Here is a 12,735-nt window from a genome sequence, read left to right as displayed (position 1 = left end):
CTTGGCAAAGGAATCCAGATTTCATAAGAGAACCATGCACATCAAGAGACGCTTCAATTCCATTTGGGATTTAGTCCAAGTGGGAGACATAGAAATTTGCAAGATACATACGGATCTGAATATTGCAGACCCGCTGACTAAGCCTCTTCCAGGAGCAAAACATGATCAGCACCAAGGCTCCATGGGTGTTAGAATCATTACTGTGTAATCTAGATTATTGACTCTAGTGCAAGTGGGAGACTGAAGGAAATATGCCCTATAGGCAATAATAAAGTTATTATTATTTCCTTATATCATGATAAATGTTTATTATTCATGCTAGAATTGTATTAACCGGAAACATAATACATGTGTGAATACATAGACAAACAGAGTGTCACTAGTATGCCTCTACTTGACTAACTCGTTAATCGAAGATGGTTATGTTTCCTAGCCATAGACATGAGTTATCATTTGATTAACGGGATCACATCATTAGGAGAATGATGTGATTGACTTGACCCATTCCATTAGCTTAGCACTTGATCGTTTAGTTTGTTGCTATTGCTTTCTTCATAACTTATACATGTTCCTATGACTATGAGATTATGCAACTCCCGTTTACCAGAGGAACACTTTGTGTGCTACCAAACGTCACAACGTAACTGGGTGATTATAAAAGTGCTCTACAGGTGTCTCCGAAGATACTTGTTGGGTTGGCGTATTTCGAGATTAGGATTTGTCACTCCGATTGTCGGAGAGGTATCTCTGGGCCCTCTCGGTAATGCACATCACTTAAGCCTTGCAAGCATTGCAACTAATAAGTTAGTTGCAGGATGATGTATTATGGAACGAGTAAAGAGACTTGCCGGTAATGAGATTGAACTAGGTATTAAGATACCGACGATCGAATCTCGGGCAAGTAACATACCGATGACAAAGAGAACAACGTATGTTGTTTTGCGGTCTGACCGATAAAGATCTTCGTAGAATATGTGTGAGCCAATATGAGCATCCAGGTTCCGCTATTGGTTATTGACTAGAGACATGTCTCGGTCATGTCTACATAGTTCTCGAACCCGTAGGGTCCGCACGCTTAAAGTTGTGCAATTGTATTATGAGTTTATGTGATTTGATGTACCGAAGGTAGTTCGGAGTCCCGGATGAGATTGGGGAAATGACGAGGAGTCTCGAAATGGTCGAGACGTAAAGATCGATATATTGGACGACTATATTCGGACATCGGAAAGGTTCCGAGTGATTCGGGTATTTTCGGGGGTACCCGGGAGTTACGGGAATACGAGGAAGAAGTAATGGGCCTCATGGGCCAAGTGGTGGAAGAGAGGAGGCAGGGCGCCCCCCCCCTAGCCCAAACCGAATTGGACTAGGGGGCCGGCCCCCCTTTCCTCCTTCTCCTCCTTCTCCTTCCTTCTTCTTCTCCTCCTTCCTTTCCTACTCCAATAGGAGTAGGAAAGGGGAGTCCTACTCCTACTAGGAGGAGGAGGACTCCTCCTGGCGCGCCCATAGAGGGCCGGCCGGCCTCCCACCTTGCTCCTTTATATACAGGGGCAGGGGGCACCTCTAGACACACAAGTTGATCAGTTGATCTCTCCCAGCCGTGTACGGTGCCCTCCTCCACCATATTCCACCTCGGTCATATTGTAGCGGTGCTTAGGCGAAGCCCTGCGTCGATAGCAACATCATCACTGTCACCACGCCGTCGTGCTGACAGAACTCTCCCGTGAAGCTCTGCTGGATCGGAGTTCGCAGGACGTCATCGAGCTGAATGTGTGCTGAACTCGGAGGTGTCGTGCGTTCGGTACTTGGATCGGTCGGATCGTGAAGACGTTCGACTACATCAACCGCGTTGTGCTAACGCTTCCGCTTTCGGTCTACGGGGGTACGTGAACAACACTCTCCCCTCTCGTTGCTATGCATCACCATGATCTTGCGTGTGCGTAGGAATTTTTTTGAAATTACTACGTTACCCAACACCTAGAGGAACCACAAACAATGTCCACCAACACGGAGGCCGGGCTTTCAAGGTCTCCCTAACACGGTGTGATTGCACTTGCATGAGGCCATCGTTGCTTCATCTCCCATGCTCGCACTTGTTAAACGCATCTCGTGCTAGGAATGTGGATGTCAATCACCCTCTTACCGTGCGGGAGTCCGAGTTCTCAATCACGACGGTAAATAATACAGGGGCTAACCGGTTTCAGCCATACTTGGACCAATCACAATGGTCGGAGTATCATGGAGTTCAACTATGACCAGACCCGGAATTGAAGGTCATTAGACGAGGAAGACATAAGACAAAGCGTCTTAGAGGTGACATGGACGGATGGGGCCGTGGTGGCGGTCGAGAATCTGGCACCAGCCAATTCCAAGAGCCTCGTGAGCAATCCCATTGTGGGGAGTGCAATGATGGGGGACACAACACAAGAACTTGTAGCAAACCAAGAAAGAGATCAAAGAAAAATAATGCAAGCACAAGCCAAGCAAATGGTAGCCAACCAAGTTAACCAAATAGTAGCCAACCAAGCCAAACAAGTGCCCAAGTGCCAAACCTATCAAATCAACCAAGCCAACGAGGAACTAGGGAACAAAGAGGGAGTCAACTAGGTCTTAGAAGAGGTCATGGTGGTCGTAGAGGTCGTGGTGATGGTCTTGGCCGTGGTAATGGTAGAGGCCATGGTGTTGGGGAACGTAGTAATTTCAAAAAAATTCCTACGCACACGGAAGATCATGGTGATGCACAGCAACGAGAGGGCAGAGTGTTGTCTACGTACCCACGCAGACCGACTGCGGAAGCATTGACACAACGTAGAGGAAGTAGTCGTACGTCTTCCCGATCCGACCGATCCAAGCACCGTTACTCCGGCACCTCCGAGTTCTTAGCACATGTACAGCTCGATGATGCTCCCCGGGCTCCGATCTAGCAAAGCTTCGGGGATGAGTTCCATCAGCACAACGACGTGATGACGATGATGATGTCCGACCGACGCAGGGCTTCGCCTAAGCACTACAACGATATGATCGAGGTGGAATATGGTGGCAGGGGGCACGGCACACGGCTAAGGAACAATCACGTGGATCAACTTGTGTGTCCTAGGGTGCCCCCTGCCCCCATATATAAACGAGCAAGGGGGAGGCCGGCCGGCCCTATGTGGCGCGCCAAGGGAGGGGGAGTCCTCCTCCTAGTGGGAGTAGGACTCCCCTTTCCTAATCCAATTAGGAAACCTAAGGGGGAAGGAAAGAGAGGGAGAGGGAGAGGGAAAGAGGGGCCGCGCCCCCCCTCCCTAGTCCAATTCGGACTCCCCTTGGGGGGGCGCGCCACCTCCTAGGCCGCAGCCCTCTCTCTCCCCTAAGGCCCAATAAGGCCCATTACTTCCCCGGGGGGTTCCGGTAACCCCTCCAGCACTCCGGTTTTCTCCGAAATCATCCGGAACACTTCTGGTGTCCGAATGTAGCCGTCCAATATATCAATCTTTATGTCTTGACCATTTCGAGACTCCTCGTCATGTCCGTGATCACATCCGGGACTCCGAACTAACTTCGGTACATCAAAATGCATAAACTCATAATAACTGTCATCGTAACGTTAAGCGTGCGGACCCTACGGTTCGAGAACAATGTAGACATGACTGAGACAAATCTCCGGACAATAACCAATAGCGGGACCTGGATGCCCATATTGGCTCCTACATATTCTACGAAGATCTTTATCGGTCAGACCGCATAACAGCATACATTGTTCCCTTTGTCATCGGTATGTTACTTGCCCGAGATTCGATCGTCGGTATCCAATACCTAGTTCAATCTCGTTACCGGCAAGTCTCTTTACTCGTTCTGTAATACATCATCTCGTAACTAACTCATTAGTTGCAATGCTTGCAAGGCTTATGTGATGTGCATTACCGAGAGGGCCCAGAGATACCTCTCCAACAATCGGAGTGACAAATCCTAATCTCGAAATATGCCAACCCAACATCTACCTTTGGAGACACCTGTAGAGCTCCTTTATAATCACCAAGTTACATTGTGACATTTGGTAGCACACAAAGTGTTCCTCCGGTAAACGGGAGTTGCATAATCTCATAGTCATAGGAACATGTATAAGTCATGAAGAAAGCAATAGCAACATACTAAACGATCGGGTGCTAAGCTAATGAAATGGGTCATGTCAATCAGATCATTCAACTAATGATGTGACCTCGTTAATCAAATAACAACACCTTGTTCATGGTTAGGAAACATAACCATCTTTGATTAACGAGCTAGTCAAGTAGAGGCATACTAGTGACACTAAGTTTGTCTATGTATTCACACATGTATTATGTTTCCGGTTAATACAATTCTAGCATGAATAATAAACATTTATCATGATATAAGGAAATAAATAATAACTTTATTATTGCCTCTAGGTCATATTTCCTTCAGTCTCCCACTTGCACTAGAGTCAATAATCTAGATTACACAGTAATGATTCTAACACCCATGGAGTCTTGGTGCTGATCATGTTTTGCTCGTGGAAGAGGCTTAGTCAACGGGTCTGCAACATTCAGATCCGTATGTATCCTGCAAATCTCTATGTCTCCCACCTGGACTAGATCCCGGATGGAACTGAAGCGTCTCTTGATGTGCTTGGTTCTCTTGTGAAATCTGGATTCCTTTGCCAAGGCAATTGCACCAGTATTGTCACAAAAGATTTTCATTGGACCCGATGCACTAGGTATGACACCTAGATCGGATATGAACTCCTTCATCCAGACACCTTCGTTTGCTGCTTCCGAAGCAGCTATGTACTCCGCTTCACATGTAGATCCCGCTACGACGCTTTGTTTAGAACTGCACCAACTGACAGCTCCACCGTTTAATGTAAACACGTATCCGGTTTGCGATTTAGAATCGTCCGGATCGGTGTCAAAGCTTGCATCAGTGTAACCTTTTACGGTGAGTTCTTTGTCACCTCCATATACGAGAAACATATCCTTAGTCCTTTTCAGGTATTTCAGGATGTTCTTGACCGCTGTCCAGTGATCCACTCCTGGATTACTTTGGTACCTCCCTGCTAAACTTATAGCAAGGCACACATCAGGTCTGGTACACAGCATTTCATACATGATAGAGCCTATGGCTGAAGCATAGGGAACATCTTTAATTTTCTCTCTATCTTCTGCAGTGGTCGGGCATTGAGTCCGACTCAACTTCACACCTTGTAACACAGGCAAGAACCCTTTCTTTGCTTGATCCATTTTGAACTTCTTCAAAATCTTGTCAAGGTATGTGCTTTGTGAAAGTCCAATTAAGCGTTTTGATCTATCTCTATAGATTTTTATGCCTAATATGTAAGCAGCTTCACCGAGGTCTTTCATTGAAAAACTCTTATTCAAGTATCCCTTTATGCTATCCAGAAGTTCTATATCATTTCCAATCAGCAATATGTCATCCACATATAATATCAGAAATGCTACAGAGCTCCCACTCACTTTCTTGTAAATACAGGCTTCTCCGAAAGTCTGTATAAAACCAAATGCTTTGATCACACTATCAAAGCGTTTATTCCAACTCCGAGAGGCTTGCACCAGTCCATAATTGGATCGCTGGAGCTTGCACACTTTGTTAGCTCCCTTTGGATTGACAAAACCTTCCGGTTGCATCATATACAACTCTTCTTCCAGAAATCCATTCAGGAATGCAGTTTTGACATCCATCTGCCAAATTTTATAATCATAAAATGCGGCAATTGCTAACATGATTCGGACAGACTTAAGCATCGCTACGGGTGAGAAGGTCTCATCGTAGTCAACCCCTTGAACTTGTCGAAAACCTTTTGCGACAAGTCGAGCTTTGTAGACAGTAACATTACCATCAGCGTCTGTCTTCTTCTTGAAGATCCATTTATTCTCAATTGCTTGCCGATCATCGAGCAAGTCAACCAAAGTCCATACTTTGTTCTCATACATGGATCCCATCTCAGAGTTCATGGCTTCAAGCCATTTTGCCGAATCTGGGCTCGCCATCGCTTCTTCATAGTTCGTAGGTTCATCATGATCTAGCAGCATGATTTCCAGGACAGGATTACCATACCACTCTGGTGCAGATCTCCTTCTGGTTGATTTACGAGGTACAATTTTCTATGATGTACTACTTTCTAATAAGGGAGCAGGTACAATTACCTCGTCAAGTTCTACTTTCCTCCCACTCACTTCTTTCGAGAGAAACTCCTTCTCTAGAAAGGATCCATTCTTAGCAACGAATGTCTTGCCTTCGGATCTGTGATAGAAGGTGTACCCAACAGTCTCCTTTGGGTATCCTATGAAGACACATTTCTCCGATTTGGGTTCGAGCTTATTAGGTTGAAGCTTTTTCACATAAGCATCGCAGCCCCCAACTTTGAGAAACAACAACTTTGGTTTCTTGCCAAACCATAGTTCATAAGGCGTCGTCTCAACGGATTTTGATGGTGCCCTATTTAACGTGAATGCGGCCGTCTCTAAGACATAACCCCAAAACGATAGCGGTAAATCAGTAAGAGACATCATAGATCGCACCATATCTAGTAAAGTACGATTACGACGTTCGGACACACCATTACGCTATGGTTTTCCGGGTGGCATGAGTTGCGAAACTATTCCACAATTTTTCAAATGTACACCAAACTCGTAACTCCAATATTCTCCTCCACGATCAGATCGTAGAAACTTTATTTTCTTGTTACGATGATTTTCAACTTCACTCTAAAATTCTTTGAACTTTTCAAATGTTTCAGACTTATGTTTCATTAAGTAGATATACACATATCTGTTTAAGTCATCTATGAAGGTGAGAAAATAACGATATCCGCCATGAGCATCAATATTAATCGGACCACATACATCGGTATGTATGATTTCCAGCAAATCTGTTGCTCTCTCCATAGTACCGGAGAACGGTGTTTTAGTCATCTTGCCCATGAGGCACGGTTCGCAAGTACCAAGTGATTCATAATCAAGTGGTTCCAAAAGTCCATCAGTATGGAGTTTCTTCATGCGCTTTATTCCGATATGACCTAAACGGCAGTGCCACAAATAAGTTGCACTTTCATTATCAACTCTGCATCTTTTGGCTTCAACATTATGAATATGTGTGTTACTACTATCGAGATTCATCAAAAATAGACCACTCCTCAAAGGTGCATGACCATAAAAGATATTACTCATATAAATAGAACAACCATTATTCTCTGATTTAAATGAATAACCGTCTCGCATCAAACAAGATCCAGATATAATGTTCATGCTCAACGCTGGCACCAAATAACAATTATTTAGGTCTAATATTAATCCCGAAGGTAGATGTAGAGGTAGCGTGCCGACCGCGATCACATCGACTTTGGAACCGTTTCCCACGCGCATCGTCACCTCGTCCTTTGCCAGTGTTCGCTTAATCCGTAGTCCCTGTTTCGAGTTGCAAATATTAGCAACAGAACCAGTATCAAATACCCAGGTGCTACTGCGAGCTCTAGTAAGGTACACATCAATAACATGTATATCACATATACCTTTGTTCACCTTGCCATCCTTCTTATCTGCCAAATACTTGGAGCAGTTCCGCTTCCAGTGACCAGTCTGCTTGCAGTAGAAGCACTCAGTTTCAGGCTTAGGTCCAGACTTGGGTTTCTTCTCTTAAGCAGCAACTTGCTTGCTGTTCTTCTTGAAGTTCCCCTTCTTCTTCCCTTTGCCCTTTTTCTTGAAACTAGTGGTCTTGCTGACCATCAACACTTGATGCTCCTTTTTGATTTCTACCTCCGCAGCTTTTAGCATTGCGAAGAGCTCGGGAATAGTCTTGTTCATCCCTTGCATATTATAGTTCATCACGAAGCTCTTGTAGCTTGGTGGCAGTGATTGGAGAATTCTGTCAATGACGCAATCATCTGGAAGATTAACTCCCATCTGAATCAAGTGATTATTATACCCATACATTTTGAGTATATGCTCACTGACAGAACTGTTCTCCTCCATCTTGCAGCTATAGAACTTATTGGAGACTTCATATCTCTCAATCCGGGCATTTGCTTGAAATATTAACTTCAACTCCTGGAACATCTCATATGCTCCATGACGTTCAAAACGTCATTGAAGTCCTGATTCTAAGCCGTAAAGCATGGCACACTGAACTATCGAGTAGTCATCAGCTTTGCTCTGCTAGACATTCATAACATCTGGTGTTGCTCCAGCAGCAGGCCTGGCACCCAGCGGTGCTTCCAAGACGTAATTCTTCTGAGCAGCAATGAGGATAATCCTCAAGTTACGGACCCAGTCCGTGTAATTGCTACCATCATGTTTCAACTTCGCTTTCTCAAGGAACGCATTAAAATTCAACGGAACAACAGCACGAGCCATCTATCTACAATCAACATAAACAAGCAAGATACTATCAGGTACTAAGTTCATGATAAGTTTAAGTTCAATTAATCAAATTACTTAAGAACTCCCACTTAGATAGACATCCCTCTAATCCTTTAAGTGATCACGTGATCCAAATCAACTAAACCATAACCGATCATCACGTGAGATGGAGTAGTTTTCAATGGTGAACATCGCTATGTTGATCATATCTACTATATGATTCACGCTCGAACTTTCGGTCTCCGTGTTCCGAGGCCATATCTGCATATGCTAGGCTCGTCAAGTTTAACCTAAGTATTCTGCGTGTGCAAAACTGGCTTGCACCCGTTGTAGATGGACGTAGAGCTTATCACACCCGATCATCATGTGGTGTCTGGGCACGACGAACTTTGGCAACAGTGCATACTCAGGGAGAACACTTCTTGATAATTTAGTGAGAGATCATCTTATAATGCTACCGTCAATCAAAGCAAGATAAGATGCATAAAAAGATAAACATCACATGCAATCAATATAAGTGATATGATATGGCCATCATCATCTTGTGCTTGTGATCTCCATCTCCGAAGCACCGTCATGATCACCATCGTCACCGGCGCGACACGTTGATCTCCATCGTAGCATCGTTGTCATCTCGCCAATCTTATGCTTCCACGACTATCGCTACCGCTTAGTGATAAAGTAAAGCATTACATCGCGATTGCATTGCATACAATAAAGCGACAACCATATGGCTCCTGCCAGTTGCCAATAACTCGGTTACAAAACATGATCATCTCATACAATAAAATTTAGCATCATGTCTTGGCCATATCACATCACAACATGCCCTGCAAAAACAAGTTAGACGTCCTCTACTTTGTTGTTGCAAGTTTTACGTGGCTGCTACGGGCTTAAGTAAGAACCAATCTCACCTACACATCAAAACCACAACGATAGTTTGTCAAATAGACTCCTTTTTAACCTTCGCAAGGACGGGGCGTAGCCACACTTGGTTCAACTAAAGTTGGAGAAACTGACACCCGCCAGCCACCTATGTGCAAAGCACGTCGGGAGAACCGGTCTCGCGTAAGCGTACGCGTAATGTCGGTCCGGGCCGCTTCATCCAACAATACCACCGAACCAAAGTATGACATGCTGGTAGGCTGTATGACTTATATCGCCCACAAATCACTTGTGTTCTACTCGTGCATATAACATCAAACCATAAAACCTAGGCTCTGATACCACTGTTGGGGAATGTAGTAATTTCAAAAAATTTCCTACGCACACGCAAGATCATGGTGATGCACAGCAACGAGAGGGGAGACTGTTGTCTACGTACCCACGCAGACCGACTGCGGAAGCATTGACACAACGTAGAGGAAGTAGTCGTACGTCTTCCCGATCCGACCGATCCAAGCACCGTTACTCCGGCACCTCCGAGTTCTTAGCACACGTACAGCTCGATGACGCTCCCCGGGCTCCGATCCAGCAAAGCTTCGGGGATGAGTTCCGTCAGCACAATGGCGTGGTGACGATGATGATGTTCTACTGACGCAGGGCTTCGCCTAAGCACTACAACGATATTATCAAGGTGGAATATGGTGGCAGGGGGCACCGCACACGGCTAAGGAATGATCATGTGGATCAACTTGTGTGTCCTAGGGTGCCCCCTGCCCCCGTATATAAAGGAGCAAGCAGGAGGCCGGCCGGCCCTATGTGGCGCGCCAAGGGAGGGGGAGTCCTCCTCCTAGTGGGAATAGGACTCCCCTTTCCTAATCCAATTAGGAAACCTAAGGGGGAAGGAAAGAGAGGGAGAGGGCGAGGGAAAGAGGGGTCGCGCCCCCCGCCCCTCCCTAGTCCAATTCGGACTCCCCTTGGGGGGGGGGCGCCACCTCCTAGGCCGCAGCCCTCTCTCTCCCCTAAGGCCCAATAAGGCCCATTACTTCCTCGGGGGGTTCCGGTAACCCCTCCAGCAGTCCGGTTTTCTCCGAAATCATCCGGAACACTTCCGGTGTCCGAATCTAGCCGTCCAATATATCAATCTTTATGTCTCGACCATTTCGAGACTCCTCGTCATGTCCGTGATCACATCCGGGACTCCAAACTAACTTAGGTACATCAAAATGCATAAACTCATAATAACTGTCATCGTAACGTTAAGCGTGTGGACCCTACGGTTCGTGAACAATGTAGACATGACTGAGACAAATCTCCGGCCAATAACCAATAGCGGGACTGGATGCCCATATTGGCTCCTACATATTCTACGAAGATCTTTATCGGTCAGACCGCATAACAACATACGTTGTTCCCGTTGTCATCGGTATGTTACTTGCCCGAGATTCGATCGTCGGTATCCAATACCTAGTTCAATCTCGTTACCGGCAAGTCTCTTTACTCGTTCTGTAATACATCATCTCGTAACTAACTCATTAGTTGCAATGCTTGCAAGGCTTATGTGATGTGCATTACCAAGAGGGCCCAGAGATACCTCTCCGACAATCGGAGTGACAAATCCTAATCTCGAAATACGCCAACCCAACATCTACCTTTGGAGACACCTGTAGAGCTCCTTTATAATCACCCAGTTACGTTGTGACGTTGGGTAGCACACAAAGTGTTCCTCCGGTAAACGGGAGTTGCATAATCTCATAGTCATAGGAACATGTATAAGTCATGAAGAAAGCAATAGCAACATACTAAATGATCGGGTGCTAAGCTAATGAAATGGGTCATGTCAATCAGATCAGTCAACTAATGATGTGACCTTGTTAGTCAAATAACAACACCTTGTTCATGGTTAGGAAACATAACCATCTTTGATTAACGAGCTAGTCAAGTAGAGGCATACTAGTGACACTAAGTTTGTCTATGTATTCACACATGTATTATGTTTCTGGTTAATACAATTCTAGCATGAATAATAAACATTTATCATGATATAAGGAAATAAATAATAACTTTATTATTGCCTCTAGGGCATATTTCCTTCACATGGAGGTGGTGGTAGAGGCCGTGGTGGTGGTAGAGGCCGCGGTGGTGGTAGAGGCCGATGGGTGAGGCTGGAACAGACCAAACTGACGATACACGCAATGTGGCAAATGAAGCTCAACCGCCCAGTTGCATATCAGTGGGCACAACATAAGCCAGAGATCCCTACCCCGCAAGCACATCGGGTTGAGGACAAACTCATCGGTGAACCCTACTGTGTCATTGGCGCCATATGATTGGCATTCCACCTATGAAATAGGAAAACAACACAACATTGATGACAAGTTTTCAGGCAAGCATGAGAAATGACTGATGTAATGTCCTTGTTACCTGCTCAGGCGTAATCATGTCCAACTCAGCGATGTACTTTTGGTACATGAGATTGACATTGTTCGTCATATCGGATACCACATCCCACTTGGAAGCCCAAGTGGGTGCCGTAAATCATCATCTTCATCCCAAGAATTAAACTTGACGCTCTTCAGGCCTCCAACACGTAGACACTCCTGGCTCCATACAGAAAGTAGAAGCAGATTACCACCAATGCATGCACTATCTGTGATCCTGCGGCACACATCGTCCGGTTGCATATAAAAGAAAACAATGTTAACTTGACAGCAAGGTTGCATTGCTAATGAAGAAATGAATTGATAACAAAACAAACCAACTACCTGTGGGCACAAGTAAGCAAGAGTTGATGAACCCCAGCTCCATCTGCTATTGAAGACGGTCAACGCCTTCAGCAACATCCATGGAGGGTTCTTGCCTGTGGCGTCAGGAAACAAAGTCCTCGATATAACGTACCACATATAGACACGAGCATGTGTCTGGATCACATCATCAGTGGCATCCGCAGGGCAATGCGCAAAGTTTGCTTGAATCCACGTGAAAGCAGCTCAGGCTGCTTTCCTTTCCTTCTTCTTCTTCTCTTGTCCCTCCTCTAAATCAGCCTCAGCCCCGGTATGAGCCATACCGATAAGAGCAATCATCTGCTGGCGCCACCCATCAGAATCGGTGCTCATACAGAGAGGCCTCCCGTCGATAGGAAGATCGGTGATCAAGGAGACATCCTGGAGCGTCACGGTCATCTCCCCAGTCCGAAGATGGAAACTGTGTGTCTCCGGCCTCCACCGATCATCAAGAGAGGACACCAGTGGAGCGTTGATGTTCGCGTGGACCGACTGACCAACTGAATCCACGGGAGGAGTCCTGCCTGCTGGATGTAGGGTGTGTATCGCTCATCATAGGGCATGGCAGCACCAGAGACCCCGTGATGCCGAATCTTCAGAGGTTTAAGCTTCTTCAAAAAACGAGTAATGACAATTCTTAGGGCATGTCAATTTCAACTAAAGGCAAAATTGTAAAATATTTAGATTACTCATTATTA

Source organism: Triticum aestivum, chromosome 2A, assembly GCF_018294505.1.
Source record: "Triticum aestivum cultivar Chinese Spring chromosome 2A, IWGSC CS RefSeq v2.1, whole genome shotgun sequence".
Classification (NCBI taxonomy): domain Eukaryota; kingdom Viridiplantae; phylum Streptophyta; class Magnoliopsida; order Poales; family Poaceae; genus Triticum; species Triticum aestivum.
This window is presented reverse-complemented; position numbering follows the sequence as displayed.